This window comes from Neovison vison, chromosome 13 (assembly GCF_020171115.1).
Source record: "Neovison vison isolate M4711 chromosome 13, ASM_NN_V1, whole genome shotgun sequence".
Classification (NCBI taxonomy): Eukaryota; Metazoa; Chordata; class Mammalia; order Carnivora; family Mustelidae; genus Neogale; species Neogale vison.
The window spans coordinates 13,538,235-13,565,325 of NC_058103.1; the positions used below are offsets into that span (position 1 = coordinate 13,538,235).

General features: G+C 45.6%; 1 protein-coding gene across 1 annotated transcript in view; it reads right to left on the reverse strand.

The window, feature by feature from the left end:
* DPF3 (double PHD fingers 3) overlaps positions 1-27,091 on the reverse strand; it is a 258,611-nt gene that overhangs the window by 13,848 nt on the left and 217,672 nt on the right. The window lies entirely within an intron of this gene.

Sequence of the window (27,091 nt, forward strand, 5' to 3'; positions counted from 1 at the left end):
GAGCCGGAGTGAGGGAGTGTTGACAGATCAGAGCAAAAGCTGCCCTACTAATAATAACACTTGCGCAGTGTCATCTTCCCTCGGAAGGAAGGTCAGCACATTCCAGAGCACGACATGGAATTCAGTAGTCAAATGTGCATGTGGAGTGCCTCTGTGGGTAGGGGTGGAGGGTGGTATGTGTGTTTTGCGCCAACAACATTCCATAAATATTTATTAAGAGCTAATGCTATGTTCACGTTCTCCTAGACCATGGTGTCGAACTCTGAAGACATTTTCTGGGATAGCTTTTGACCAGTGAACAGTAGCAAATGGGTTTTGGAAACTCCTGTTGGAAGTCTCTGAAAAAAGTCCCTGGGGCTTTTTCTGTGTTCCTGTCTTGAGAAAGTCATCAGCTTCCCGTAAGGACCTTCAAACCCAAAGGAAGGGGACAAAGTTCACACTGCCTTCTCCCAGCTCCCCCAGTACCCCCAGAAAAATGTAGAAGTCAGATCAGCCTCACCAATGGCTGGAGAGGTCCTTCAGCTCAGAACCTAGGTGTCACTGAGGTTCAAGAAGAAAGTGGGGGATGCAACTTCTTAGCTGGGGAGGACGAGGCACGAGAACTAAAGTCACCCCAGTAGCCATTAGCAGGTACAAAAATTATGTCCAGAGCTAAGTCCTCAGTGTTGTCATAACAGGTGGGCTGCCTCCTGCCTAACTCCACTAACTGGAAAAGTCATTCACCAGATAAAACTGTAAGAATACAAATTCTTATCTACCGTGGAAATGACTGAAATAATGCACACTGTTGGACAAAGGGAAAAGTTTCTAAGGAAAGTGCTAGTAGCCCATTTCTAAGTTTGACTGCTAGAACTCCCTATTTTTGCCCAGAACTACTTCATAAAACTCTTCAAAGACAGTAGATACAGTCTTCCCAATTCAAGGGTAGAAAAAAAGAGACACGCCGCTGTAGAACAATTTACGTACAGTCACTCACTACTTAAAGATTCTTAACTCTTTTGTAGAGTTAACTATCAGTCTCTAATGCATTTGCTTGGAAATGTAGATTTTTTTTTTTCTCATCTCCAGTTTTCTTAAAACAAGGCATACCTGTATTGCTATTCAACTAGCCCAGTGGAGTGAAGGGGAAACAACCCATCCCAGGTCCCCCTGGTCCAGATGATTCAACAGGACATTTATAAGATTCCAATTACTAAAATGAATTTAGAAAGTGGTGCAGTGTGCATGATTCAGCCCAGCCAGATCATTAGAAACCAAGTCCTTCCTGAGCGTTCCGCCAGATTCATTCTATCAGGAGGGTTCAGTAAATCTGCCTGCTTGCTTAATTGGTCCGATAGTGACTTGGTGCAAAGAGGCCTTCCTAATGCAACGCTAACCCCTTCCAAAATTGACCTCCGTAAACGCTAGGGGGAAAAAAAAATTAACACATGGCCACCATGGCAGGAAACGGAACTTCTGAACAAGGTTTTCAGACAATAGGAATTTGTCTTCAGGGTGCTATTTCAGAAGATGGGAAGAAAGAGGGAACCAGCCGGGTATAAGAAGCTTCTCAGAAAGAAACCCATCCCCAAGGCTACGGTGGCTGACTAGAGTCTGCTGAGCTCAGTGAAAGAGAGAAGGGCCAGCATCTGAAAGCAGGGACTGCTCCCTCACCACCCAAAGAACCCATTTCTTATCTCTTCAGAACCCCTGGATGGAGAATTGCCAGGAACAGCAAATGGGATTTCGTGGTATTTGAGAAGGCACATGGAGAGATAACCAGGCAGGAACCAATTTCACTCTCAGAGGTTGCCTATGCCTACATTTGCTCACGTACTACTGCCCACACACGTGGATATTCCCAACCTTTCAGGGAAAGAAATATCTAAACAGGCCTTGTTGATTACCCTCACATTACAATTGTGACTTAGAAGCTAAAAGAAGTCATAAACCAGTCAATGTCTCTCTACAGATACTCAACACCGCAAGAAAAACACAGTTAATTGTCAACAAACCCTGGGCAAAACTGGACACGGGGCTGTGACATGCATCTCTTATATTATGGTCCTTATTAAAAGAGTCTTTTATTTCATCATCACCAATATTTAATTTGGACTAGGCTAGGCCACATTGCTGATCAAATTATAGCTCCAGGAAAAAAAAAACAAACACAACATTATCTTGCTAGGTATGAGCTGAAAATATAAATAAAACAGATACAAATAATAATATGCTGTGGAACTAGCATAGTCTATTATTTATTCATTGTGAAATTATAAACATCTAATTATGTTTTATTACCTTATTTATCAATGTTGATCTCTTAAAAATTAATTTCTCGGGAAAGAAAAACCTAAGTATCCATGATTCCTGGGCAAGTAGATACAAACCTCAAACTGTGCTCCTTGGTCTGATGCTTAGTTTACAGAAATTACATTATATAAAATACGTAGGATCGATTCCAGGCTGAAATGGCACCAAAAACAAGTCTCCATGGGCATTCATTAAAAAATAATTTGGTTCAAATTTCTAACACTTCTCTATATTCATACACACACAAAATTTCTAATATTTACATACTGCAAAACTATATAAGAAGCTTTAACTGAAGAATTATGCAAAATGCCGTCAAATTGGAATCATTCATGCTAAAGAGTAATTTGAGAAGAAAAAAGTATTAGTAGCTCACTTTGGGAAGCCTCTCATTCAATCAGATCCATTCGTTCTCATTTATTCTCTCTCCCTCACTCCTGTCTGTCTCTGTCTCAGCCTCTCCCTCCCTCTATTTCTCTCTCTCACCCCTCACTTTGAGAACCAGCTTGTCAGGTGGAGGGAATGAGGCTCTGAGTCATTATACTTCATCTGTAAAGGGGCGAACCAATTCTGAACAATCAAGAATTCAACCTCTGCACACATATGCGATGACAAGTATGTTAACCAGGCACTGCTTCTTCACATGGATGCTTTCCCAAGCCCTGCTTTGTAAACCTTCTGCAATGGTCTGCAGATTCAACTCTCACCTTCCCCAACGTTACTTCTAATGCTAAGACATCTGCAAATCGATGATCACAATAGCATTCCAGAGGCACCTGCGTGGCTCCCTTTCTTCCTTACCATTTTTAGTGTACTTCAAAGGGAAAAGAGGAGAAAGAGAGTAGAAAGGGTAAAGACCAAACAAACAAAAATGCATTAAAAATAAATGATGGTGTGAGCCCTAGCTGCATTTTGTTCGAACAAACACTTCACTGTGCAGCAGCAAATTCAACTCATCTTAGAGGTCTGCTTATCCTCCCACAAAGCTGCCAAACTCTAGGGCACCCAAGTACCAGGTGGGAGGCAAGCCACAGAGATTGGTGCAGTGGTCATTATTATCAATAACAATAGAAAGCATATTTGTACAAAAGTATTAAGGACACATTTAATGGGGCTAAACAGCTAAGGGCTCATGGCACCATTCTCAAAGGCCCCTAGAAGTCTCCCCCCACCCAAGTTTTCATGGTCAAGAATGGTCCAAGATAGAGTCTCAGCTATAAACCTGAGGGTAGTGGTTGATCCCTCCAAGTGAAATAATAGGATGAGGCAGACTTGACCTGGATTTATAGAAGTTACTTGGCTGGCCCAGGTTGGGGCCATTAGGATGGGGCTATTAGGATGTCAAGAGCCACAGTAATGATACCAGCATCCCTAATTCATCACCACACCTGAGGACCAGTGATGATTTATCCATTTGCTCATTCCCTTAATAGTATCTGTTGAATAGATAAATGTGGTAGGCACTTTTCTGGGCATTGGGAATACAGCAATGAGAAAAACCAAATCCTATCCTCATGGGACAAATACCACAATTTGAGATCTACTGCAGCCTCTGAGTCTGTTGGACAAGTCATTTTGCCTCTGTGAGTGTTAGTTTTCCAATATACTAAACGAAAGGATAAAAATCTGCTATCCACAAAGCTGTGGCCCTTCCTATGCCACTCATGAACAGTATTTTCAGAGATACCATTAATCCCAAATTGCCATCCCGGTTGGTGGGATAAACAAGTCTTCTAAAGTTCACCAGCTAAAACTCAAAAGTGAGAAAAAAAACTAGGACGGAAATTAAAATAAGTAGTTAGTACTGCTAGAATTCACTTCTCTTTTTTCACTGGATGAGCCCAGTACTTGTCCAATACTATGAAAGAAAGCAAAAGAAGTCTAGAAACCTAAAGCACTTCTCATCAATCTCACCGCCTACATCCATGCAAGAAGTTGCACTAATCAGATGTGCTGTCAATGAATCTGCAGGCAGAGGCCTTGGGAGAGTTTTCATCCGTGAAGAATATTAGATCTGGGGTGAGCAGGTCATGGGACAGGGCACAGGTACTGCCTGGCAAGCAGTGGAAGAAGAGGGTCACCAACATATATTCAGGAGACAGGACAGGCTGGAGATGTAGATTCAGAAATCATCAGGTGTGGGTGGTAGATGAAGCCGTGGCATTTGATGAGATACTCAGGAAAGACCCAAAGTAAAAAATAGAAAGGACCTCTTTGGGCAGAGGGGGAAATGTAACCATTGGAATGAAGCAACTCAGGTTGACTTGTCTTTCAAACCTTTAGCTGGAATTGAGATTGTAGGCAACCATCTGCTGGTGAGGTTTGCTCCACAAGTGTGTGGAGGCCAGACTGAATCACTTTCCAGGGCCCAACATGAATATCAGATAAGAATCCCTGACATTGGTTGTGCATCTCAGGTTGTGTCTCTCTGGACATTAGGAGCATCTAGCCATGGGCCTTGGCTAAAGACTCTGGGTTTTCCTTGGAAAAGTGAGCCTGATGAAGAAACTGTTGCTCAGATTGTGTTTAATCCCTGTGCAACCCCTGTGCTTCCTTCCTGAGGGTTTTGTGGTATAACTGATGGATAGTTGGTGGAAAAGAACAGTGATTCATCAACACGTGATTACCTGTATCCTCCAGCTGCCAGTCTTCCATAAATTGGAAGATGGATTCATGAGTAGTCTAAGTTCTTGAATTCTCTGAGGACCTTGAGATGGTATTATTTATTTCTTTCAAAAATATTTCAAAGTTGTACTAAGCCAAAAGGAAAAAGATACTTTCTTGCTTTTTTGTCTTTTTCTATGTGAAACAGGGAGGCAATCATAGAAGTGTCTAGAAGCAGAGGACTGAGAGTATGCCTGTGACCTTTTGTGACACTTTGTTTTACACTTTATTTTTTAAATCATTTTTATTCTATTTTTGAGGGTTCTTCTGGCTGCAATTTACCTGATGTGATTAGGTTCTTACTGAAAGATAATTCTATTTAATTTGACTAAATTCATTGAGCACCTATTAACTGCTAGGAACTGTGCTAAATGATGAAGTTTCAAAGAAAAATGAGACATGGATTCTGCCTTGAGGAGCTCAAGTTCAGGAAGTATGATAGGTGGCCTGTACGATGGCCACCAAAATTTCCCCTCTCCTGGTATTTATAAGCTTGTGTAATTCTCTCCTCTTAAGTGTGGCTAGACTTACTGACTCACCTCTGTCAAGCAGAATATGAGAAGTGATGGGATTTCCCCCCTAACACTGAGTAAAGAAAAAGACTGTGGCTTGCATCATTGGAACCCTCTCTTATGTTTTCTCAAAAACTACTCTAAGGGAAGCCAGCTACTATGTTGTGAGATACTCTATGGAGAAATCCATATGGCGACAAATAAGGGGAGGCCTCAGTCCAATAGCCTGGGGGGGAAATGAATCCTGTCACAACCATGTGAATGAGCTTGGAATTGGATCCTCTCCTATCAAGCCTTCAGATGAGACCATGGCCCTAAATGACAAGCTGACCGCCACTTCATGGGAGGCCTTGATCCAGAGGCACTCAGCTAAACCATATGGATTCCTGCCCACAGAAACTATGAGATAATAAATGCTTATTGTTTTAAGCTGTTAGGTTTTGGGGTAATTTGTTATACAGCAACACATAACTATTAAGGTCATATTTTTTTAAATGATTATAATACAATATACTAAGCACTGTAACAGGAGAACAAATAAAATTCTTACAGATGGAAAAGGAATAAATAATGGGGGACTTGGGGAAAGACACAGAGAGGAGATAATATTTGATCTGGGCCTTGGAGGATGAAGAGGAGTTTTCTTTTTTTTTTTTAAAAAAAAAAGATTTTATTTATTTATTTGACAGACAGAGATTACAAGTAGGCAGAGAAGCAGGCAGAGAGAGAGAGGAGGAAGCAGGCTCCCCGCTGAGCAGAGAGCTCGATTCGGGGCTCAATCCCAGGACCTTGGGATCATGACCTGAGCCAAAGGCAGAGGCTTTAACCCACTGAGCCACCCAGGCTCCCCAAGAGGAGTTTTCTAAGTGGGGGAAAAGAAAAGAGAGAGAGAGAGAAAAGACCACTACAGGGAGAAGAACTATCAGGAAATTTAAAGTACATGATCCACTTACGCAAAACAGTGTGGCTCAAGGAAAGCAGAAGAAAAGGCGAGTGGCAAAAGATGATGCTAAAACTGTAAGGAGAAAGACTGTCAAAGTCTTTCCCTTATGCAGGCATGAAGATCTGAATTTGCTTCTGTAGGCACTGAGGAATCCTCAGAGATTCTTTTTTAAAGATTTTATTTATTTATTTGACAGAGAGAGAGACAGCAAGAGAGAGAACACAAGCGGGGGAGTGAGAGAGGGAGAAGCAGTCTTCCCACCAAGCAGTGAGACCGATGCAAGGATCAATCCCAGGAAGGAAGACAAGTTATAATATCCAGTAAAAATTATTCTACAAATTTTTATTGAGCACTTATGATGTGCCAGGCATTGTGGGAAGTGCTAAACAATGAATTACACAGACAAAAGCTCCTACTAATGTGGAGCTTAGGCTTCAGAGTTGGGACACTAGTAGAGAATCAGTCTTATAACTGTGGGGATAAGTGTGGGAAATATTTGAGAAGTAGAACTGGTCAACAAGACATGATACCTGCTAGACAAAGGGTGTGAGCACAAGGGAGGAGTCAAAGATGACACCAAGTTTCCCAAATTGGGCCACAGAGAAGGTGGGCCACACATTAGCTGAGATAGGGATGGCGAGCTTGCAGAGAGCAATACAGAGTTACTTTCAGCACATGACATCTGTTGTGCAGATGAGACATTGGGTGAACATGTTCAGGTGTCAGGGAGAAAATACGAGTCTATGTTCAGGAGAGAGGACAGGCTGGAGATGTCAATTTAGAAATCATCAAGTGTGAGCGGTAGGTGGAGCCTTGGTACTTGGTGAAATATTTGGGGAAAGACCACAGAGAGAAAGGTCAAAAGGATCTCCTTGGGAGGAGGGGGAGGGTAACCAATGGAACTGAAGGCATCACAGGGCAGCAAGAAGAGAACTCAGTGAAAAAGACATAGATAATGTGGTCACAAAAGGGCCAGGAGAGCCTGGAGAGAGCCCTTAATGGCATCCAAGAAAAGGGAAGGGAGGAGAACACATTAAAAAAAAAAAAAAAAAAAAAAAGATGCCTGCATGGCTCAGGCTCTTAAGCATCTGCCTTCGGCTCAAGTCATGATCCCTGGATCCTGAGATCAAGCCCTGCATCAGGCTCCCTGCATCAGGCTTCTTGCTCAGCAGGAGCCTGCTTCTCCCTCTTCCTGCTTCTCCCCCTGCTTGTGCACTCACTCTTTCTTTCTCTCTCTCTCTCTTTCTGACAAATAAAAACTTAAAAGAAAGAAAATGTCAGAAGGAAGGAAGGAAGGAAGGAAGGAAGGAAGGAAAGGGAAGAAGAAAGAAAGAAAATGGAAGGGTGGGCCATGGCATCAAGTGAGAGATAAAGTAACATAAGAATCAAAGTGAGTATGTTACCCTGAGCAAGCTACTGGTCTTTGAAACTAGATAAAGTGGTCTCTTGGAATGGTTGACCCAGGCAACTCTCTGGATGACTGGATGGTTTCAGCATTATAGAGGGAAGAATTCACAAGAAGATTCTCTCACAACATGCTTCTTCTTCCACAGGCTTTGTCCCTCACTCTCAAGCTTGGAAGTACCATATGAAATAGTCTCAGGAATATCTGATTCCATTCACTGATAGCACGGATCACTTTTTGATGAAGATTCCAGGGCCAAAGCTAGGCTCTACCAGGATCAGTTTCCATCTTTGTCCCAGGAGATGCATCAAGTCTCTGGAAACCAATCCTTTCTCTCTGGTGTTGGATTGAAGCTCTTCAGTCCCTGGTCTCAGAGCCCTGCCTGCAAGGCTGGGGCAGGTCTTGGTGGAGGCTTCTCTCACAGCCCAGCGTCTGGTCAAGTGCACCTTCATATTCTCTAGAAATGCCCAGATCCAGGAGGGAAGTTGGTGGCACAAGCAGGAGAACAGCCCTGTGAGTCAGACAGAATGGTGAGGAGAGGGGAGGATGGAAATGATCACCAGGCAGCAATGTTGGTGGCTGTGGTATTTTTTTTTTAATGCCTGCAAATTCTTTGATCCTCCTGTTTTCAAGAGGTAGAGGCCACTCCCCAACCACTGAATGTGGGTTGGACTTCACTTGTTTTAACAAATAATCATAAGAGAGGAAAAACAATATGCAACTTTGGAGTTATAAAAAGACAACTCAAGTTTCCGTTTGGTCTCTCCCTCCCTCTGCCCAACCCTCCCTGCTTCCCTCCCCCCACCTTACTCTGGATAAAGTCAGAAGCTGCATTACAAGGTGCCCAATGGAAAGGTCCACATGGCAAAGAACTGAGATCAGCCTCTGGCCAACAACCAGCAGAGAACTGAGGCCCTCAGTCTAACAGCCTGAGATGAATGCAGATGAAGGAAGGCCTATCCACAACATGTGAGCAAGCCTAGAAGTGACTCCTTCAGCCTCAGCCAAGCCTCAAACATCCAACGTCCAGCCACCATCTCAGAAAAGAGCATGTGCCAATGAAAATGTCTATGCTACCCAAAGCAATCTACACATTTAATGCAACCCCTATCAAAATCCCATCAATTTTTTTCAAAGAAATAGAAAAAATAATCCCAAAATTTACATGGAACCAGGAGAGACCTCGAATAGCCAGAGGAATATTGAAAACGAAATATTGAAATTGTGATGGCATCACAATTCCAGACTTCAAGCTCTATTACAAAGCTGTCATCATCAAGACAGTATGGTACTGGCACAAAAAAAGACACAGAGATCAATGGAACAGAATAGAGAGCCCAGAAATAGACCCTCAACTCTATGGTCAACTAATCTTTGTCAAAGCAGGAAAGAATGTCCAATGGAAAAAAGACTGTCTCTTCAACAAATGGTGTTTGAAAAATTGGACAGTCACATGCAGAAAAATGAAACGGGACCATTTCCTTATACCACACACAAAAATAGACTCGAAATGGATGAAGGACCTCAATGTGAGACAAGAATCCATCAAAATCCTTGAGGAGAACACAGGCAACAACCTCTTCGACCTCAGCCACAGCATCTTCTTCCTAGGAACATCGCCAAAGGCAAGGGAAACAAGGGAAAAATGAAATATTGGGACTTCATCAAGATCAAAAGCTTTTGCACAGCAAAGGAAACAGTTAACAAAACCAAAAGACAACTGACAGAATGGGAGAAGATATTTGCAAATGACATATCAGATAAAGGGCTAGTATCCAAAATCTATAAAGAACTTCTCAAACTCAATACCCAAAGAACAAATAATCCAATCAAGAAATGGGCAGAGGACATGAACAGACATTTCTGCAAAGAAGACATCCAGATGGCCAACAGACACATGAAAAAGTGGTCCATATCACTCGGCATCAGGGAAATACATATCAAAACCATAATGAGATACCACCTCACACCAGCCAGAATGGCTAAAATTAACAAGTCAGGGAATGACAGATGCTGGCAAGGATGTGGGGAAAGGGGAACCCTCCTACACTGTTGGTGGGATGCAAGCTGGTGCAACCACTCTGGAAAACAGCTTGGAGGTTCCTCAAAAAGTTGAAAATAGAGCTACCCTATGACCCAGCAATTGCACTACTGGGTATTTACCCTAAAGATACAAATGTAGTGATCCGAAGGGGCATGTGCACCCAAATGTTTATAGCAGCAATATCCACAATAGCCAAACTATGGAAAAAACCTAGATGTCCATCAACAGATGAATGGACAAAGAAGTGGTTTATATATACAATGGAATACTATGCAGCCATCAAAAGAAATGAAATTTTGCCATTTGCGATGTGGATGGAACTAGAGGGTATTACGCTAGTGAAATAAGTCAATCAGAGAAAGACAATTATCATATGATCTCCCTGATATGAGGAAGTTGAGAGGCAATGTGGGTGGCTTGGGGGTAGGAAAAGAATAAATGAAACAAGATGGGATCAGGAGGGAGACGAACCATAAGAGACTCTTAATCTCACAAAACAAACTGAGGGTTGCTGGGGGGAGAGGGGTAAAGAGGGTGGTGCGGTTATGGACATTGGGGAGGGTGTGTGCTATGGTGAGTGCTGTGAAGTGTATAAACCTGGCGATTCACAGACCTGTACCCCAGGGCTAATAATACATTATATGTAAATAAAAAATAAAAAATAATTTAAAAAAAAAAAAGGAAGAGCATGTGCCAAAACCATGCAGCTAAGCCATTCCCAGATTCCTGACCCCCAGATACTATGAGCTAATGTTTGTTGCTCTAAGCTGCTAAGTTTGGGAGCAATTTTTTACACAGCAAGAGATAACTAATAAACTGGCAAAGGAGGAAAAGTAAGGGGTTGGGGGGGAAGGCTCTAGAAAAGCCAGACATTTGATAGGACTACTGCCTAGGCAGGATCCCAGCCACAGTGAGGTCCAGGGCTGAATAATAAAGGCAGAAGTAGGATTTGGGATTTTATCTCATTTCCTCTTCTCCAAGGAGAGTCTTGTTTTTTAAATAAATCTTCTTTAAAAGAGCTAAGAGCGGGAACAAAGATAACTTAAGGGATGATGTAGGGATGACTACAAAAAGAAATGAGTAGGTGTGAAAACTCACAACACAATGGGAGCGCATCCACAGCTTCCTGCTGGACGTGTGGACCAAAGAGCCCTTCTCCACCGTACAAGCTGCTGCCTTTGGCCTCTCATCTTGTCCTCTACTCCTTTGTCTCACCCTCACCCTGTTCCACCCTCCTTCCACCTTTCTGAGTGCACTTCTCACCTCCAACAACCTTTCTGATCAGATTCCCTGGAACGAGTCCCTCATTTTAGAAAGTCAGGGACTTCCCGGAAGTTCACTAGACTATACGAGCAGAGCAACAACCTATAGTCAGTATTTTGGCCAAAAGGGAGCAGTGCTCGCATAGCTAAATGATCGTTACTCCTAGCGTTTTCAAGTAAGCATCTTTCTAGTCATGGTTTCATTTGATGAAACTATTGATTTCATTGTTGCAGGGACAGCAACTCTGTGAGGTAGACAGGACAGGTATAAATATTTCTGATTCATAGGTGAGGAAACTGCCACTTAGAGTGGCTAAGGCAGCCAGCAAGCTGTGGAGACAGGCTAGGTTAGCATCCATGTCTTCACCCTTTAGTCCTCTGGACCCTTTATTTCACCCTGCGGTTTCTCACTACGTGGTGGTGTTCCAAGATGTTCCAAGATGTTCCAAGATGATATCCAAGATGACCCAAATGCAGCTGCCCAGCATCATTTCAGCTTCTTACTTTGAGATGTTAAACATAACAGCATTTCCCCCTTTTATTCATAAGAAGTTGGCTAAGGCACAGTAATGTTGGTCACTGAATTTCTCTGTACCTCTGCCTCCTCAATTTGTACCACCCAAAGTTGAACTAGCTCTCCCCTAAGGGCTCCCCTTTGGGCTTCATTGTTCCATACCTCAAGCAAAACCTCTCAGAAAGCCAGGCTTCCTCACATGACACAAGGTGTCAAGTCCTCACCATCTCTCAGTGACGAATCCTGGAAATCCCTGGGGAAGAATGGCCCAGGAGTAAGCCAGTCCATCCCATACAAAGGGGCCCTGGAGGTTGCCAGAAGTGAGCCAGCAGCCTCTGGTGGGATTACTGGGCTTTGGCTCCTAAGAATCTCAACAGAGGTCCTCGACCTCACTAGCTACAGCTCCTCTGCCAGGGGCTACAGAGGAAAGGAATCATTCCCCTCTTCCCTCCTCACCATCCCACTTAGTCCTACTGGCCAGTTATTCCTGCATGGAGCCGGCTGTCCAAGTCCTCCCTAGCGCTACCCTGAGTGGACTGCCCCCATCAGCTCTCCTGGCAAAGCCTCTGAGAGAAGCACAAAAAGATGTCTGGCAACCAGAGCCAATTTCATAACAGGCCCAGACACCTCCATTACACTGTCAAGTCAAGAAAGGACAGGAGTGTTCCCTTTTCACTTTATTTAGGAGAAGAACAAAAGAGCAGACAGACAGAGTACCCCTCCTCGCATTCACCAGACTGTGCTGCAGTCAAGACACCCATCACCCTTATCCTCCACCCTAAAGCCCCAAAAGAGACTCACCAACTGCTCCCAACCCTCTTCCCTCTTCACCTCCCAATTGTCCTGAGTCACTAGCTCCCTCTGCAAATCGAGATGGCAGGAGAATGGAAAGTGAAGATGGTGGTGGTGACAGCTAGCCTCCCCTGATGCCTCCTACCAAAGCCCCTTGAGCCCCCAAGGTCCCCAATGCCCTTCAACACCCTCAGCAAGAAGGAAACAAGAATCACACTGAACCAACACTGCTCAAAGGAGAAACATCCCTGGGCTCCATGGGATTCCATTAAAACCCAGCACAGTCTGGTCTCTGCATTTGCTTCCGACCTCCAGCGCAAAGGCACTACCAGCTCTGCACTCCTCCTGCGTCTTTGGTCACTCGGTCCAGCTCATAGATCATTTTCCACCAGTCAAATTCTCATTCAAGATTAATCTGCCTTTCCTTATAATCAAACAAACATTTATCCAACAAATTCATGAATAAGATTGATCTCGCTGTTTACTTAGAAAGCTAGAAGAGTTGATTTTACATGGGCTTTATTTTTTCCTCCGGATAAATTAGGGAGTTGAGATAGTACAAGAGAAAGCAAATCAATGGCTATTTCCAGGTATCAGCATCTGTCTTCAGATTTAATAGAAATGATGCTTTTTTTTTTTTTTTTTTTATTAAAGATTTTTTTTTTATTTATTTATTTGAGAGAGACAGTGAGAGAGAGCATGAGCGAGGAGAAGGTCAGAGAGCGAAGCAGACTCCCCATGGAGCTGGGAGCCTGATGTGGGACTCGATCCCGGGACTCCAGGATCACGCCCTGAGCCGAAGGCAGTCGTCCAACCAACTGCGCCACCCAGGCGTCCCAGAAATGATGCTTTAAGACAAGTAGTTTATTCAGGATAATAACACCCATCGATGTTAGAGTACCGCAGCAGGAGAGCTTTTGCTGGTAGTTTGTAAATGTGGACCAGAGCCTCATAACTGTTGGAAGACTCACAAGTCCCTTCTGAAAAAGGGGCAGTCAACTCCCATTCCATAACCAGGAAAATGAAATGAGCATCTCTGATATGGTTCTGGTTCACCTGAAGGATAGGAATGAGAGTCACCATAAACCTAACTTCCCTTCAGAGAGAGCTAAATATGTGGCACAGATGCCACTTTTCCATCCCATACTCACAGCAGACATCACTAATCAATTCAACATTCTCTTCCAAGCCTCACAGCTGAGACCTTTGGATCCTTCTTACTCCCGCCCTCCAAGCAACCTTTACCAAGCTGAGTTTTCATATAAAAGGAAAAGAGTGGCTTCCTCTGAGCCAGAAGCTGATAAGCTTAATAGGTTAAAAGCCTCCTGTGAGAATTAAGGATTCAAGCCTTAAGCAGTTCACCAGTAAAATATTTAACTCCTGTTTCCCTTTCTCAGAGTCAGAGCCCCATCCAAACAACTAGGACCACTAACCCGACCGTGGCCATCTTTGGTGGTTGGATGAAGAGGCTGTATTCCCACAGCCATATACTTCTGTTTTCACAGAAAATGATCTGAAAGATCCTTTCTAAAGAGATTTTAAAAAATAGTGGTTAATAGTTTTTAAAACTCCTCCAGCACTCCTGCGGTATCAACCCACCCCTCCTTAAGTAATTCCTCTGTGTCTCATTGCCTGTGGCGAGAACTAAGCTCCTTAGCATTACAAGCCTCTTTGCTGTCTGGTCACAACTGCCTTTTTTAGATTCATCTTCTTTCATGACCACTGACCCAACTACCACTACACTGCATGCAACAGCCACACAGAAAAACACTTGCTGAGTTCCTCCCTCTCCCCACCCCACCCCACCCCCAAAATCTGCTCTTCTTACACTTCACACTTTTGCACACAAAGGTCTCTCTGTCCTATCCCTCAGCTCCCACTCACAGCCAAACCTGTCAAGCAGATGGTCTACACTCCAGCTACATAAAGTGGGGTCCATGAACCAGCAGCCTGAGCATCACCTGGGAGCTTGTTAGAAACACCCACTCCTGACCTACGAACCTAAATCTGCATTTTAACAAGATCTCCAGGTGAGTCGTGTGCACGGGGAATTTTGAGATGCCCTGCCCTAAATCCACCTCTTCTCTTTCCGGGATCCCCACTCAGTCTTCATTCTCTCTAATCTGACTTCTCTCCCCAGCCCTCCACCAAAACAACTCTCACTGAATGAGGGAAACTGGTAATTCATATAAGAAAAAAAAAAAGAATCAACAAAAAACCACCTCCACCTTTTGCCTACCTTTGGGATTTGTATTTATCCTTCAAGCCCAGCCCCACTTCTGTAAAGACCAAAGCAGACAAGGAAACCCAGGCGCTGAGAGGCTGCGAGCACTGCCGGACCACAGCCAGCGCATACTCTCGGCACCCACACTAGGCCACTTTGAGTGATGTTAGGAAGGATGCCCATGATCTCCCATAGAAGGCCCTTGCAGCCACGGTCAGAGGCAGAGTTCCAAGGCTGGAAGAGGAATGGGGGGGTCTAATGTTGCTTTGTGGCCAAGGCCCCATGCTGGCTGATCATATCTGGTACCCTTGTTCTACTTCCTGTCTACCGCCGTGTGCACTGCCTAATCTCCCCACCCCTTCCCAAGCAGCTCCACCTCTCTCACGCTCCTTGCCTTGAGGTGGAAGTTCTTCTTTTCCTTTGGGGCACAAGGACTTCAGAGAGGAAAGAGTCACTGGTCTCCCCCTGTCCCCACGCCAAGGCAAAGCCACTATGGTGATCCTGCAGCTTTCCCACCTCAGAGCCCGTAAGAACCACCAGGGAAGATGCAGATCCTGACAGGGGTGGGAGTTCTGGGGCCAAACTTGGGGAACTTCTGCCTCCTAGACTCTCCTCAAGGCTCCCGCACATCAGCAAACCATGCCACAATGCTGGAATATGGGACCACAGGCAAGTCCACCAGCTACTCTGATCCTGAGTCCGCCTTGGTCGAATGAGGCTCCAGAACCTTTCCTGCTCTCATCCTTCAGTTGTGAGGATCATGGCAATAGGGTATGTGCTACTACTTTGCTAAACCAGAAAACACTTTTCAAAAAACAAAAAAGAAAAAGCAAGGTTTTACCACTCTTCTGCTTTGTTTTGGCACCAACCAATAGCCTCTATTCTCATTCCCAGAAATTCTGCATTTCTCTCAACCTCATAGCCTACTGTTGACATACTCTTAAGTGTTTCAGACAGTCCTGTGATTGTTGGATGCAAAAGACATCAATTCATACTGGCCGGTGTCCAGGCATAAGCTACATCTTCCAGATAGCAGTTCTGTGTGCCAGAGACCCATGGGTCCCGTGCATAAACAGGAGGCCCTCGCTTCCTCTCAGGGGCTGCAGACAGGCAACATACACTGTCTCCCCAAGATAAGACCCCTTAGACAACGAAGCGCTCAGAAAATTTCTTTTTGTGTCAATAAGAGCAAACCCAAGTGCCCACCCCAGTGTTAGGAGGAGAGTTAAGGGGGCATTTCCATTGTGTCGTTATGAACCACTGAGTGCCCTTGCAGGCTAACTAAGCCGCACTCTTGCAACGATGAATGAATTAGCCCCAGAACAAGCATTGCTTTCCACCATTTTCTATTGTACCGTCTATTTAACCATCTTAAGAGGAGAACAGGGGAGCCCACACCAGAAGGGCACAGCTCATCAGAGGCTGGGTCACCATTACTGAGTGCCCCGGCAACTTCCTTCCCTCCTTGGAAGCTCCGACTGCAACTCCTTACCACGCACCACCCTCCCTGTGCGGCTTCTTGCACACCTGTATCCAGAGACTCCACGTCTGTCCTTGAAGTCACAACTGTGCACATATCTTCAGACTCCCTCTCTTTTAAGCCCAAGCCTTGCCTGCTCTGTGCCTATATCCCAGTCATGGTGCTGACCAGCCTCCTTTGAAATGGCCGCCACAAATCTTGGCAGTACCCCCATATCTCCCTGGGTAAACCACTCTCCCACACCTTTCCATTTTCTCCAGTCTCCCAGAGCTTGTATCACTTCCTCACACTCTCCTTATTTCATTGAAAAAATACATTGGTCATCAAAATAGAATGATCTCACCTTCTCCATGCACATCCCCCCAGCAGCCCCTTGCACCTGTGTCCCTCCTATTATCAGAAACAAACTCTCCCAGCTCCTACCCAAGGCTAATCCTCCAGTTGTGCCTGGATCCCAAACTCTCATGCCTCCTTGAGAACTCTGTTCCTGCTGTTCTTTCCTCTGGCATCCATTTCTCTCTCTAGTCAACAGTTCTGCTGGCATACAAACACATTGTAAGAGCTCCCGTCTTTCAAAGAGATCTTTCCTGACTGAGCATCCCCTCGACCAAGGACCCAATTTCTGTTCCTCTTTTCAGCCTGACTCCTCGAAAGGGCCAGCACCCTCCACCCCCTTTCTGCACTCTCCTGCCCTCCTTGCACCTCCCCAGCTATCCCTGATCAATCTCCTTTGTTGGAATCCCCTCTTCTTTCTAACTCTAGACCCTTATTTTTATCTAGTTAAACTCACTTGCCCCCAAATATCATCTACACACTTGTCATTCTCAAATTGATCTCTCCAGCACAGACCTGTGCCCTGAGTTCCACGCTCACGTATCCACCTGCCTTGTTGGCTGGGAACTCAAAGACTAAAAGTAAGAAAGATCCAAGATGGCGGAGGATCACTGTGGGAAAATCTCCATCTCAAGAGGGGTGGGGACCCTAAAGCCAGGAGTGGAGCCTGCAGTTGGGGGGGAGCTAGAGTATCTTCATGGAGCTGGGAGGTAGAACTCATAGCAAGCAGGGAAGCTGATGACACCAGCTTTCAGAACTCCCAGGATGCATGTGGGACCATGAATAAGTAAAGAGGGGATCACAGGTTCTAGAAATCGTGAGAACAGAGAGGAGAGATGAAGTGAGAAGAGGAAGAACAAGTAAATCCGGGGTGAAGGACATGGGGTGGGGAGGGAGACAGGAGACAAAGAAGGAAGCAGGAAGGAATGGGTAAGAGAATGAAAATAAGAACCCAGAAAAGAGATCTAGGTTCTTACATATTCAGGAGACACAACAAGCATTCTGGCTGAATTCTTAAAAAGATGTAGAAACTCAACTCTCTGAGTCTTCCCCAGAAGAGTATTCAGCACTATGACTGCGAACAGTTCCCATTTATCAATCTGCTTCCTGAGCACTGGACGCTTTGAACACACGTCCTCCTCTAATGCTTGAAATAACTTGTGACCCAGGTGTCACTGTCCCCATTTTACAGAAGCTGAAGCTCAGAGTTGGGGAGAATATACTCAAGAGGTCCTAGCGAACAGTTGGCGGAAGCACAACGCACGGCTGCCTCATAACCCAACCTCTGTGCCAACAGCTACCACACCACTGAGTCACAGGAGACAGACCATGGAGAGACCCTTCTCCTCATACAAGGAGGCTGAAGGGCCAATGGGCGACCCTCGAGGGAGCACTGGGCCTTCTGAGCGTCCGGGGGCTTCTCCAGTCAGAGGGCTGCCCTCCTGTGCTAAGGTCCTGCTTTCCTCTCCACGAGCCCATCCCCTTGAGGCTAGGGAGTGCGAGGGGAATCGGAGCAGTCAGCAGGGGGGTGAGGATCTGGGAGAACGTGTCATCCCAGCCCCCACAGCTAATCCAGGGTCCTGGATTAAAGGCACTCCTGAGTTACCCCAGGGCAAAATCAGGTCAGGCCACCTCCAAACCCGACCCTCACAGAGTTAAAGGTGAGGAACTGGAAGAGCTTTAAGGCAAAGAAGCTAATGAGCTCCTTAAAACCAAAAGGGGAGGTACAGAGCCTGCATAGAGGGGATAGCTGGAGGAGGAGGTCCAAAGATGAGAGCACTCAAGTTGGAGTCCAGAGCCTCAGGCCTCCATGCTCCTCAAGCTCTGAAATCTTGGCAGCGACTGTCTGTTTCCCCCTCTGTTGGGTCTGCTCTGAGGCCTGGTCTCTGCACCCAGCAGCCTCGGACAGAGTGGCAGAAGGGGCCAATGCAGCCTCCTGTGAATGGGCCCAGCCTGTGAGATGACAGAGCCTGATCTCTGCAGGTCCAGAGCTGGGTGACATATCAAGGCTTCTCCGCAGGTGCGCCCCCCACAGGGGTCCCGGGCGCCACATGGCAGATGCCTGGTCTAACCAAGCCCAGTCAGTTCTCCATCTGCCTCTCCAAGCAGGGAAAGAGACGGATGGATCTGGGCAGGCCGGGATTCACAGGGGTGTGGGGACAGAGAGGACAGGGGAGACCTCGGCTCCCACAGCATAACCAGTAATGGGGGGGGGGGGCGCAGGGTAAGGTACAAACTGCCATCTCTCTTTCCCAAACCCTTGGAACAAGGCCTGGAACTTCCACCACGGAACCAACACCCCGTGGCTTAAAAACTTGACTTCCAAAAAGCCACAGTTAAAAATGCAAAGCTAGTCTGTCAGACCAGGTGACTCCCTCACAGGTTCCTGACTCTGTCTCCTCAGAGCCTCTGACCGTCAGCACCACAGTGAGCCTGGGACCACCCAGGGCCAAACCCTTCTCCAAATACCTGAAGACACAGAGCCCCCAAAGGTGACCAGCCCAGGGCCATGGGGCAAGGAAGCAGCAAGGCCCCTTGGAAGGTTGACTCGGGTCTCCTAGGTCTTTCTACAGCGTGGACTGGCTCCTGGGAGTGTAAGTCAGGTGGTCTGGAATCGTGGCGTCCTGCTCCTGGGGCTGCCCCTGCTCCTGTTCAGCCACCACAGCAAAAAAGAGCCCCTGGGGCCTCGCCAGCTGACTCCTCCCTGACCCTGCCTTCCAGAAGGATGAATGCACATCAAAATCCTGGGGCCCAAATATTCCTGGGTGCTGTCCTTTCTGCACCCACCTCCCTTTCCACGGCCTCCTGGGTAAAAGAAGTGTCCCAACGGGGATAACTCTAAAGGCTTTCACAGAAAAAGGACCCTCCTAAGAAACATTCCTCTGGACAAAAGGCAAGCAAACAGGGGGATGGAAGAAAAAGGTAGGTTTGTTCATTTGGTTAATGGCACATTCTCACCTAAATGGTATCGTGGAACTTGGAGTTCATCGGACTAATAAACTAGGTTGGATTTTGTTATTTACCAAGACAGAGAATGAGTTTCTTTGGAAGCAGATCAACCAGATGATGCCTGGAGCCTTAAAATGAGGTAATGAGAGGCAAAGAAGCCCCAGGAAAAGACAAGTATCCTGTCTGGGATTGAAAGGAAGCTCTTTCTCCCCTCTGGACAGATGCACAGACACCTAGTACGGTCCTACAGAGCTGCCTGGCAGAGGGGAGCCCGGCCAGGGCAGCTGGCTCTTTGCAATGCCCCAGTCAGCCCTTGCTGGGAAATGTAGGCTCATTAGCATATTGGCTAAACCCACAGTGCTCACCGGCCAGGGGGTCACAGGACTCCCGGCCAGGATGGATTCTCCCAGGAGCCAGCAAGACTCTCGTTCCTACAAAAAAAAAAAAAAAAAAAAAAAAAAAGTATACTTTCACATTGGAGGTTGGGGGAGAGGAAACAAGAGTGTACAGAAGCCCAGAGCTCTTGGTTTAAGAAGTGGACAGGGGGTGATGCAGAAGGGCCCCCTCCCCGGTCAATGGTTAGAAAGGAACAAAAGAACACCGGCTTTTGAAGTCAAAGAGACATGTGCATCTACCAGGTTTCAGGCACGTGACTGCTTGTCATTCCTCCTCCTCTTTCCCTCAGCTGTAAGATGGGCCCAACATGCCAGGGTTGTTAGTGGAGGTGACAAGACTGGAGAACACATGATGGCGTGTGACTGGTCAGGGAGCCTGGTGTCCCTTCTCTCCTTTACAATACAAAACCCCATCTGGTCCAGAGGAAAAGCCCCAGGAGAAACCCTTTCCCAGTAAATCCTGGAACAAGGCACGGGGACCTTCGGGGGGAGGAGGAGGGCTGTCCCTGTGACGGTAGGGTGACTCATTTGGCCAACTGTCCTTAATTTCCCCGTTCATACTTTGGGAGCCCTGGAGTGCTCTTCCCCCAAATGAGGCATGCAGCAGAAATGAGCTGTGATTAGCTCAGCTCAGAGCCCAGAGGATGGGGGCAGGGGAGAGTGAGCTGCAGAGTTTCCTGGAATTAATGGAGAGGGAGCAGGAAGGGCAACTTGCTGTCTCAGAAGATCTCTTTCTGCGCCAATCACCAGGCAGGGACTTCTTTTTTAAAGCCAACCTTCTCAACCTCTGTAGGGCAAAATCAACTCTGAGAGCTGCCTGTGATGGACCTAATGTGCCATTAGAGGCAGGCCTGGGGTGTTTTCTGCAGGGCACACAGTGAAATTGCAAGCCAGTACATAGGTGAGGTAGGTGGCAGCATGAAACAGACACAGAACATTGCACCCGCCGCAGTTAGCACTGGGCTGCACAGCACCGGTCCTACCAGATCTGCGGCAATGCTACAGTTGAAAGGCAGAGGAAGGAAACAGAGAATTCGACAGGGTTCGGTGAGACGGTGCCACATGAGGCCCGGGTGCTGCGTAAATGTCTGCGTGGGTGGAGCGCGGGGGGGGGGGCGCGGGGGGCAGGGGTGGATCCAGAAGCTGGCATCGTATTGCTTTTCTCAGAAGATGGGTATTCCTCTATCGGGGGTTTCAATTCGGTGCCAGCAGGTGACCCTCTCCATCCAGGGCTCTGCCACTTTGGGACATACCCGCAACAACATGTGCCACTGAACATTTCAGGCAAATGATAAGCAAAGGCAAATGCACGGGAGATCTAGTGTCTAGCACGGCCCCGGCCCCTGCTCTCCCCTCCCTTGCGATGCTGACTGCCTCATCTAACCCTGCTGAGTTTGGGCCCATGCACCTGCTAAGTGGGACAGTAACCCGGCCAGGCTGCTAGGAAACTAACCTGGAGAGCCTGGTGGAAATGCCAACCGTTCTTGGCCACCCAGAGAAGATGGCCCTACTCTTTGGACTCACAGTGCATCTTCTCCACGCAGGGCTACACCTCTTTCAGCCCTGGGAGCCAGTGAAGAACCCACCAATGAGAAGAAGCAGGGAAACATGAGCACGGGAGGTCGAAATGGGTGTGAGGACTCAGGAACTGTAATCTCGGGACTTCTTGATTCCTCCACATGGAAAATGGCTAAGCATAAGCAGGCAGCGGGGCCAGAACGAGCTTGCACCCCCCTCCCCCAAACCAGGGCAATGGCCAGAATCTGAGCCCCCTCTCCTTGATTTTCCTCAACTCCATTCAATGACTGGTAGGTATAAAGGACACTTTTTCAAGTCAACTTGCTCCAAAGTGATAAAAAGGACACTCATCGATTTGATCCCAAATTTTAGTCTCTTAGATACAAAGCTGTCTGGGGCCAACCAGCCTCTCAGGATAGCCCACACTCCTCCTCAAATGTGTTACAAACCCGGAGATACTAGAAGACAGTTTCAGAATAATACTTGGTAGAAAGAGCCCACGGAATCATTCGATACTCAGCAAGATGAACGTTTCTTCCATTGGCCAAGCATCAAACAAAAGAAAGGCTACACTGGGGTTCCATCGCAGTCATTTAGAAGGAATCCTGACGTCTTCTTCCCCCCCGCAAGTGGTACGATCCCACAGTCACAACAGGGTCAAAGACAGTCTGGTAGGGAAGAGTATATGAACCCAAACTTCTAGACGTGGAGCTTGGCTGTCCTCACATAGCCATCCCAAACATCCCATTCATCATTCCTGTTTCCAGCATTGTGGATCCAGCCTCACCAAGACATGGCTGCTCTGTGCATTCCTCTGACTTCTCTCCACAGCCCAGGACCTTCCCCAACTCCACTCAGGCTCACTTCACTCTGCCTGCAACACCACCGTGCAGTTTATACCTCTGAGCTTTAGCTCAGGTACATCCCACGTTCAATGGCCTGTCTTCTCTTTGCTCACCCCAACTGTACTCATGGTCCCACTACTTCCACCTTCACCAGAAACTCCCTTCGCTCAACCCGTATGGCATTCACATTTTGTACCAACTTGGCACTTAATTATAAATGGTCTCATCTTGAATAATATGGTAGCCACCTGTCTCCTCTCTCCATGAACAAAAAAGATGACTTAAACAGTGGAGAGGGTCAGAGGCAGAAAATCCTCGATTGGAAAGATCAGACATTACCTGCTGTGACAACTGCCATTGTCAACTCAATCTCCCCGAGCCTTAACTTCCATATCTGTGAAATAGGAATAGGAATCTGAACCTGAAAAGACTGATAGATGGCTTTAACAAGCTAACATCTATAAGAAGCCTATTGGGGATAGTACACAGAAAGTACCCCCGAGAAGTTTGTTTCAACTCCCCTTTGCTTCTCTTTCATACCCTGCAAAACTAAGCATGGGATTGTGACATAGAAGACATTCAATAAGTGTTTGATTAATTGATCAGAAGAATAAAGCAAACCAATAACTGGAGGGTCATTATACAAAGTAACAGTATGTGGCCAAAATGTATTGATCTGTTTCTCAATTACGGACAAAAAGGTTGATGTCTACGGAGGGAAAACAATCTATTTTAACGAAAGAACATCTCAGGATTGGAAACTGCCAGTCTCTTAGAACCCATCACTCAGCCAGGGAGAAATTTCAGCCTAAGCGTTAAAGCCAAAAACTTGTCACATCCTTCCTTCACCCATTCTTACACAAGCTCTCCCCATTCCCAGCCTGTTTTATATTTCAGGTCCTCAGAAAGTTGATTTCATACACCAACAGTTACAGTACAATCCCTCCTACATCTTCAAATCAAACATAGAGCAAAACGATAAAAGTTCTTTTCTAAGTTAATATAGAAAGAAGCCTGACCACAGCCTTTTCCAACAGAGTTTTTGTTTCATACATATAAATATAAAATTATCTTTTAATAAGATCTTTCTTCCCCTACCTACAAAGTTGGGGAGAGGGGAGCAGACAACCATGAATATTGGTGAAGTTGTTCAACCAAAATCAAGTTGAGAATCATATCTGGGTCCTACGAGCAAGGACGAACTCTGTGCCCCGATGATGATGCTGGGCATGGGGGAGCCCAGTGAGATGAGAACTGGCTTGAAACTCAGAACTCAGATGGAGTTGTCAGCAAAACTATTTTCTCCTGGAGCCTTTCGGCCTTACTGTCCTTTCCAGTTGCTTCTCACTGTTCGGTTTTTACATATTTAACATTTCTCTGGAGGAAAACGTCTCTTGCCACTGCATTCACTTTCCAGCTGGTGTCTCACATTACCCAAACAATGGAAGTCCCCACACAGCCCTGTGACATTGCTTCCGTATGAATAGGAACAAGCCTGGAAATGTAATTTTGGTTCATGATCACAATACGCATTCATAAGACCAGTTCTCCCCATGCCTCCCCAGTCCTGGGTGGTGAGTCAGACACCAACCTTGCAGGTTCCCCAACTACAATTCAGAGCACTGCCAAACTTGGCGAGACCTGAGAGACCATCTAGCCCACACCCCTAACTCCTACGCACAAGTGTTTGGCTATCAGTGAGGTCAGATCAGCCTCAATAGTCACAAATTCTTGATGTCAAAGGAACCGTTTGTCAGCCCCAACTTCTCTTGTCCTCTCTAGAGACCAAAAAGATCATCGTCTTTTGTCTCAGTGATGCACATAATGATAGTTATTAAGTGGCCCCAATCCTCTTCCCCAAGTTAACCCCAAATCCTTTCGGCTTTTCTTAAAGGGCTCTATTGTTCATCCCTTTAATTATTTCTAAGATTCTTTTCTGTACTTTTTTGTTTTCCCAGTTATTTTCAGTGCATTCAAACACAGTGGTGTCAAATATTAAGGAGACGTGGAGAAGCACTCGCCAGCCCTTGCACATTGTGCCCAGTATAACACAGCCTGGCATCTCGCTAATTTAAAACTAAACAGCATGCTGCTCCTTCAGCCAGTTCCGCTAGAACTTCCAGGTCCATCTGTGACGACGGTGTCTTGCCAGGTGATCCCTAACAGCACAGTCACCGTAATCACATCAGTCAAGCGTGTACTAAACCATTGGTGGTCACTGTTACCGCCTCTCATCAAAATAGTTCCTATTCTGGTGGAAGGAAAGATCAGGTAACCAAGGGGTTGTGCTCCTTGAGTCATTATTTATTCAAAATATAAAACATACTGTTTTCTCACTAGAATCTTTCTCCTTCTAGTCAATGCCTAAAAGCGAACATCTGGGTGACCTTGGGTATGATCACAGGGTGGAACTTGGAGCAAATGGAGCAGACATACAACACACTGATTGCAAACCTGAACCCTATTAAGAAAACTTGGAAGTAATTCAGGGAACTTAGCAATAAGCACCCCTAACACACACCGTGACATCTGAAAAGCAACTCATTCTCTCAAAACAAGGGAGTGTCCTCTCACACTGGCTGAAGAACATCTCTTAGTTAAATTTGGGAAGGTCGCTGCTTCATAGCATGACTGGCCCATCAGGACCATCCCACACTCACTTGCAAGAAGGTTTGGATTCTGTAGTATGTCTGGCATCAGGAATCTTCATTACCATTTAGGAAAGACGATTACTCATCAGTTTTTTGGGCTGGGAGGTACTGAGTGGAAGGAGTGTTCTGATTCTGAATGTGACCACAAGCGTCGGAGCTCTTAGGTAGACATGCACCTCAGCGACAACCTCAACACCCCTCATCACTAACGACTTCAGGGAGCCACAGCCATTGGGGGAGCGGAAAGAGGCCATTTATTTAACTGCAGCAACCCCACGCCGCCTAAGCTGGGCTCTACTAAATATGTCCTTTATCATTTACCTTGTACCCAAACCATGACCTTAGCTCCTAGGAGCCATTTGCCTGAATTCAGCTATTTTAAATTTGGCCCTTTTTCATACTTAAGTCGGTAGAGATGAATGATGTTAGTCATTATGGCTCCAAGAGTCACCATTATGTATGGCGAGGATGTCAACTGGCTGGATTATTCACAGGTAGTTTTGGTAAGCACTGTACTATTGTCGTCTGGACTCGGCACCAAAACTAGAAAACTTAATGGCTTTCTAACATCTTGTGATCGAATTTTTTGGCTCAAAAACATTTTTGGATATGGGCCTCAATACAGCTTGCATTACTGATCATGAAATGCACCTTTTGCCCTTCCCCTGGTGATGTGAAATTCTTCTCTGAGTCCTGATGCTTAGAAAAGGCCTTAAATGTCAACACTGCTACCCCCCAATTTAACAGTATAATACTCTCTGAGTCAGGATCAGCAAACGATGGCCCACGGGCCAAATCTGACCAAAATCTGACCAGTGAGCTGCTTATTTCTATAAATCAAGTTTTATAGGAAGACGGCCGTGCCCATTCTTTTATATATTGTCCGTGGCTGCTTTCATGCCACAACCCCAGACCTGAATCGGGGCAACAGACATCGGGACTGCAAAGCCGAAATATTTACTATCTAGCCCTTTACAGGAAAAGTTTACAGAGTCCCTGTTATAAAGCGAAGGGAAAACAAACTGCTTATTCAGAATAGCCTTCTCCTCATCTGGACCAAAGGAAATAAAGCAAGAAAACAACCCTGACCCAAGTGACTGGTTTTTGTATATGCTACTTCACATGAAATATCTTCTCCGTTGTAGTGTCTTCTGAAATAAGATGCATATAAGATGTGAAATACTTAAGAAGAATTTAAGTAACAAAAATTCTGGGGTGACATATATATTTTTATACAAAATATACATTAACCCCAGGGCACCTGCGTGGCTCCGTTGGTGGGGCATCCAATTCTTAGTTTCTGCTCAGCTCATGATCTCAGGGTCCTGTGGTCAAGCGCCCGTGTTGGGCGCTGTGCTCTGTGTGAAGTCTGCTTGTCCCTCTCCCTCCCCCTCTGCTTGCCCCATGCTCTTTCTCTCTCTCTCTCAAATAAATAAAATCTTTAATATATATATTTATGTATAATAATATATAAAATATAAATAAGTATATTTCTCCAGAATTTTTATTTCTTTTCAGTATTTTACATCTTCTATGCATCTCATTTCAGAGAACGCTTTGTAAAATATGTATTTGTTTAGGGGAATCTGAGGGGCTCAGTCAGGTAAATATCTGACTCTTGATTTTGGCTTAAGGTCATGATCTCAGGGTCATAAGATCAAGTCCCATGTCAGGCTAGGCACTAGCCACTAAGCCCGCTTATGATTCTCTCTTTCCCTCTCCCTTTGCCTCTCCCCACCTCCCCCTCTCTAATTTAAAAAAAAAAAAAAAAAATATATATATATATATATATATATACACACACACACACATTCATATTTATATATATATACTTTTTGATATGTATATAAATATATATACTTTATATACTTTTTTATGTATATACTTTTCTAATATCCTTTAAAAATATATATTTCTTTTAATCAAAGTTAGTTCTAAATTTGCTCTTTTGGAGATACAGTAAAACTTGAACTGAGTTCTAGTCACATGGAGTAATTTGGAGATCTTAGAAAAGAAGAGAAGGGTATAAGGAATATGATCTAACAGAAGACTGGTCAGCTATAAGAATAAAGTAAAATAAAGATAAGGAATAAAAACCATATCTTTGGAGTGCCTAGGTGGCTCAGTCAGTTAAGCATCTACCTTTGGCTCAGGTCATAATCCCAGGGTACTGGGATCAAACCCTGCATTGAGCTCCTTGCTCAGCAGGATTCTGCTTCTTCCTCTGCCCCTTCCCCCACCCCAAGTTTGCATGTTCTTTCATGTGCA